This window comes from Oryx dammah, unplaced genomic scaffold, assembly GCF_014754425.2.
Source record: "Oryx dammah isolate SB20612 unplaced genomic scaffold, SCBI_Odam_1.1 HiC_scaffold_9, whole genome shotgun sequence".
Lineage (NCBI taxonomy): Eukaryota > Metazoa > Chordata > Mammalia > Artiodactyla > Bovidae > Oryx > Oryx dammah.
The window spans coordinates 47,941,528-47,947,719 of NW_024070193.1; the positions used below are offsets into that span (position 1 = coordinate 47,941,528).

Here is a 6,192-nt window from a genome sequence, read left to right on the forward strand (position 1 = left end):
ACAAACAACCCAATCAAAAAGTGGGCCGAATACCTAAACAGACTTTTCTCTAAAGAAGACATATGGATGGCTAATAAACACATGAAGAGGTGCTCAGTGCTTGTTACCTAAAATGTGTCATTGTGTAGCATGACACATTTTAGGTAACCACATAATGCCGCAGTATTTCTGCTGATTCCCTTGATAAATGAAACCTTTCTTTAAGTTTGTTCCAGTAGAACAATCCACAAGGTTCTTTCATCTGCCTTTAAGTTCAAGTAGGAATAGTGGCTCTGAATCAGCTCCCCACCCCTTTTATTAACTCCAAGGGCCTATATTATACATACTCAGACTTTTCTCTTTAAGTCAAGGGCTCACCTACTGTTTACCCGGGACCATTAAACCATTAAGCAAAACGATGCTTCATGGGCCAGGACAATTTATGCACTTTGTTGAGAGTGAAGCTAATTTCCTCTTGCTCTGTGGAAAATGTTGTTTACACTTACTAAAGGTTCCAGGAATTCTGCACCCTGAGCTGATCCAGGTGTGATCCCGACAGAATAGGCAACAGGACTACCATTTCTTCATGAGCACTTGACTTTGCTGCTGCTGCCAAGTCACTTCAGATGTGTCCGACTCTGTGCAACCCCGTAGACGGCAGCCCACCAGGCTCCCCCATCCCTGGGATTCTCCAGGCAAGAACACTGGAGTGGGTTGCCATTGCCTTCTCTGCACTTGACTTTGGGGCCCTAATAACTCTAAACAGGGCCCGGTGCTGGCCTCAGTCTCTGTTTTTGAATTGTGCTGGTTCTCGTGGCTCTGAGTTAATACCGCCTCACTTTTTCTGTGAGCTTCATCACCCTCACTTGAACGTCTGAGGTTGAATGGGGCCACTTCTCCATCCCTCCTGGGTTTTGGACTGGAATTCTCCCTGTGGGTTGCTCTGTTACCCCTCTTTTGTCTTGGCACTGCCACTGTGACACTTGACCTTAAAACCTGTCAAAGTCAGATGGCCTGCTGCCTTTTCCAGAGGCCACAGATGAAGAGGGCAGAAGACAAACTGCAGACCAGCCTCTAAGGACATGGCCCCAGGGCCCAGCACAGGAGGCGCTGGCTCCCCCTGGCTTCCAGTGTGCCTGCTTTTTCAGTCCTTCTCAGCTGACAGAGCTCTACTTCCTGCTGGAGCCAACTTCAAGCCATTTTCCAGGTCTGTTTTTCTGAACTGCTTCTTGGAAACGTAATTAAAGTGCAAGGGGAGATGACCGCACTCTTCGCATTTGCCGTCAGGTCAGGAAGTGACATTCCTGGATAATAAGAATTTCCATAATAGATGGAAAGTCCAACCCCAGAGAAGCCTTGAAGTTGATGAAATTAGGGTTTTTCCAAATGAGGAAGATAAGAAGCCACATAAAATGAACTGTAACCTTGGAAACTATGACGTACAAAAACAGATGTAGGCAGAAGGATGGAAGTCCACAGAGAGGGCAGACAAAGGAAGACTGGCAACAAACCGTTTCAAGGTTCAGCTGCAGCCAAGAGAGTAAAAGGCACTGTGTCTGACATTCTGGCGTATCTCACCCTGGGTTCTAGGCAAACCAGCTCTCTACTGCATCAGAAATGTCAGGCTTTATATAGATTTTGGTTATTAAAAAAAAAATGTTCGCAACTACCTGATCCCCTTTGGTTCACTTCCACCCCTAGTGAGTAAAGTTCTGGTTATTAATTTGGCTTCCCTGAAATCCTGTTAATCTATTTTGTTAAATAGATGAGCTATTTCTGATCCATTAAAGCTGAGGACAAGATTCTGGGTCTGACTTGACTCATCCATGAGCTCCTTCCTGCTAGACACAGCCACCTACTGGAAACTTGAAAAATCTCCGAAGTCTCTCTTGCCTTCAGAGACACTTGAAGCCTCTCTTATGTTTCTCTTTATCCTCTTGCCTTTTTTTTTTTTTCCCACTTTCAGTCCCTTTAATTAGGGGCTCTGAGGAGAGAGTAGAATGGCAGGCATGGTAGAGAACGTGGTGCTTTTTATGGCCCTTTTGGCAACCAGTTAGTCTTCATCCTCTGGCAGCTGGATCTTGCTGGGGTCAAAGCAGTTGGATTCCGTAATGGGGAGGCCATGGGCCTCTCGGTATTTCACAAGCCTCTCAGCTTCCCGGCGGGCCCTCTCCTGCATCCTGCAGTCAGGCAGATAAGCCACAAAGGTGCTGCCAAGGACCAAGATGATGGCGAATCAGAAGAAGACGACAACCCGCATGTTCCAGACGTCCACAGCAGGGTCCTTGTCATAACTGCGGGAGTCTGGGTTCTTCTCATAGAGGTTTTTGTCCTCGGGTTCTGGGTCCTTCTGCCAGCGTAAAGTCGGTTCTGATGACCGCTTTCCCGCCAGAGTGGATGGGGCGATCACAGCCCTGGAGGAGCTGGATTCCCAGCAAACATGGGCAGCCGGGAGCCCTTGTGTCGCCACTACTGCCAAAAGGTGGCGGCCTCACAAACCCAACATCCCAGCTGCCATAACAGATCATTCTCCCTCTTGCCTTTCTTATGGTGTTCAATCTGTAGTCTCCATACTGCATACTTTGAGAGGGAAGTGACCTGCCTGGGCTCCTGTGTAGTAGCTATCACTCCTGACTTCTGCTAATGACTGAGATCACTGTACACAGTTGCTTGCACTGATTCTGGGTATTTTGTTGCACTGCTCACCCATTAACTTCCTTTCCTGGAAAGATGTTTTAAAAACCACTTTGCTTCTGGAAGTAGGCTACTGGCATGCTGCAGGCCTGGGTCAAATCTCAGAGTGACCACAGTACAGCTTTCTTGTTAAGGAAAGAGGCTGAATGGTGAGGTTAGGGCCAGGCTGAGGAGGATCTGAAATGTTTGCTGGGGAATTCTTGAAGAATTTTGTAGGGAACTGGGAGATTTTGCCTTTCTCAGCTAAGAAGCAACCTGCCCATATATGATTTTTTGATGGTGTAGAGATTGACTAGAGAAGACAAGGGCTGGAGGGATCTATTGTGATGGTCCAAATGCCAGAGGATGAGAGCAGGGCTAGCAATGGAGATGGAGAAACAGTTAGAAGAGATTTCGGAGGAACACGTTGCAGAATTGGCAAAGAGGTGTGCCTTCTTCTGAAGGGTGAAGATTGAAAGATTCATGGAAGTCCATTTAAAACTTTATTAGGTATATATTTATTTTTATGTGTTGAAGTCCCTGCCTGCCATGGTCTCATGTGAATGACATGGCAGAGGTTTGCAGAAAATGGACATGGAAATAGCAGTGTCTGGAGGACTATAAGGTTCAGAAAGCTCTGATTCTCAAAAGTTGTGAGCCATATACCCTGCTGTGCCTCTGTGGTCCCAGGAAGCAGTTCTGTCCTCACTGGAGAAAGCTTGCAGTGTCTCCCATGCCTCATTATCAAACTGGAAACAGAAGTTGAATGAGGAAAAGTTACACCACAAGAAATTATATCTCAAAAATCCAAGTATCATGCATTCACTCATTCATTCATCCACTCATTTACTCAACAAATACCATTAAGTGCCTACAATGTAACATGCACCATTCTGAAAATTCACTGGTAAGCAAAACCAGGAGTGGTCATAGCTGTGGTGGGATTTATGGAATCCAGAGGAAAAGACAGATGTTAATCTATCCTTTGAATGAATGGAAAACTGCCCTTGGAAAAAGTGCTAAGGGGAGACTTATGGTACTCTAAGGCCTGAGAGTGGGAGAATCTGGCCCAATCAGGGAGGTCTATGAAGAAAAGTTATGGCCAACTTAGATAGCATATTCAAAAGCAGAGACATTACTTTGCCAACAAAGGTCCGTCTAGTCAAGGCTATGGTTTTTCCAGTGGTCATATATGGATGTGAGAGTTGGACTGTGAAGAAAGCTGAGCACCGAAGAATTGATGCTTTTGAACTGTGGTGTTGGAAAAGACTCTTGAGAGTCCCTTGGACTGCAAGGAGATCCAACCAGTCCCTTCTGAAGGAGATCCACCCTGGGATTTCTTTGGAGGGAATGATGCTGAAGCTGAAACTGCAATACTTTGGCCACCTCATGCAAAGAGTTGACTCATTGGAAAAGACTCTGATGCTGGGAGGGATTGGGGGCAGGAGAAGGGGACGACTGAGGATGAGATGGCTGGATGGCATCACTGACTCGATGGACATGAGTCTGAATGAACTCCGGGAGTTGGTGATGGACAGGGAGGCCTGGCGTGCTTCGATTCATGGGGTCGCAAAGAGTCAGACATGACTGAGTGACTGAAATGAACTGAACTGAACTGATGAAGTAAGGAAATTTCTTGCACTGATATTTGAAAAGCTGGAAGGAGTTTAAATGAGCTAAGAGGCTGAGGAAGAGGGTCTTGGGGTATCAGAGAGGACAGTATGTGCAAATACCTTGTGGCCACAGGAGGCATTGAGAGCACTAAGGACAGAAAGAAAACTGTTGTGGCCAGAGTAGAAAAGGCAAGGGGAAGAAAGAAGGAACAGGCAGCTGGAGTGGGCAGGGCCAGACCATTCTGGGTCTGTGAGCCACGGTAAGAGGCTTGTCTTTATCATGTTGCTTATCATGTTTAAAATCTAATCTCATCATGTTGTCTTCGCTGTATTGCTTTAGGGATTACTTTCTATTTATGGCAAGTATTATTAATTTTTAATGTGTAAAGATTTAAAATATATATATATATTTAAAATTAAAAATTGACTTGATTTAAATAAAAATAGTAATAGTCATACAGGTGGTAGGCAGAAATGGAAAGAATTGCAAACATGGAGCAGAGTCAACTCTCATGGAAGGAGTGTGGATGCTGGTCACAAGTCTAGTTACCATCTATCACCATACAGTTCATCCCTTTTATTCATTATACCCCTTCCTCTCAGTTCAGTTCAGTAGCTCAGTTGTGTCTGACTCTTTGAGCGCCATGGACTACAGCACACCAGGCTTCCCGTCCATCATCAACTCCCAGAGCTTACTCAAACTCATGTACATCACATTGGTGATGCCATCCAACCTTCTCATCCTCTGTTGTCCCCTTTCTCCCCGCACCTTCAATCTTTCCCAGCATCAGGGTCTTTTCAAATGAGTCAGTTATTTGCATCAGGTGGCCAAAGTATTGGAGTTTCAGCTTCAGCATCAGTCCTTCCAATGAATATTCAGGACCAATTTCTTTTAGGATGGACTGGTTGGATCTCCTTGTAGTCCAAGGGACTCTCAAGAATCTTCTCCAACACCACAGTTCAAAAGCATCAATTCTTCGGTGCTCAGCTTTCTTTATAGTCCAACTCTCACAACTATACATGACTACTGGAAAAACCATAGCCTTGACTAGATGGACCTTTGTCAGCAAAGTGATATCTCTGCTTTTTAATATGCTATGTAGGTTGGTCATAGCTTTCTTCCAAGGAGCAAGCGTCTTTTAATTTCATGACTACAGTCACCATCTGCAGTGATTTTGGAGCCCCCTAAAAAAAAGTCTGTCACTGTTTCCATTGTTTCCCCATCTATTTGCCATGAAGTGATGGGGCCGGATACCATGATCTTAGTTTTCTGAATGCTGAAAGAGTTTTAAGCCAACTTTTTCACTTTCCTCTTTCACTTTCATCAAGAGCCTCGTTAGTTCTCCACTTTCTGCCGTAAGGGTGGTGTCAGGTTACTACTAATATGTTCTCCATATCTACAAGTTTTATTTGTTTTTTTTCTTAGATTTCACATATGAATGAAATCATATGAAATTTGTCTTTCTCCATCTGACCTTTTTCACTAGAAGATAATACCTTCAAGATCTATTCATGTTGTTGCAAATGGCAGAATCTTACTCTTTTTTATGACTGCGAAATAGTCCACCAGGTTCCTCTGTCCATGGAATTCTCTAGGCAAAAATACTGGAGTGTATTGCCATGCCCTCCTCCAGGGAATCTTCCCAACTCAGGGATTGAAGCAGTGTCTCCTGTGTCTTCTGCATTACCAGGTGGTTCTTTACCCCCTTGCACCACCTGGGAAGCCCCTGTTGAACAATATGCACAAAATGACAAATACTTTATTATTCCACTTATATAAGGTACCCGTGAATAGTGAATTCAGAAAGAGAAAGTGGAATGGCCAGGGCCAGGGGAAGGATAGAATACTGAGTTGTTTAATGGGTACAGAATTTCAGTTTTACATGATGAAAAGAGTTCTCCAGATTGGTCTCACAAAAATGTAAAT

General features: G+C 44.6%; 1 pseudogene; it reads right to left on the reverse strand.

Annotated features, from left to right (window-relative positions):
- Window positions 1-1,921: 1,921 nt before the first annotated feature.
- On the reverse strand, window positions 1,922-2,497 carry LOC120867815 (annotated as a pseudogene).
- Between the last annotated feature and the right edge of the window lie 3,695 nt (window positions 2,498-6,192).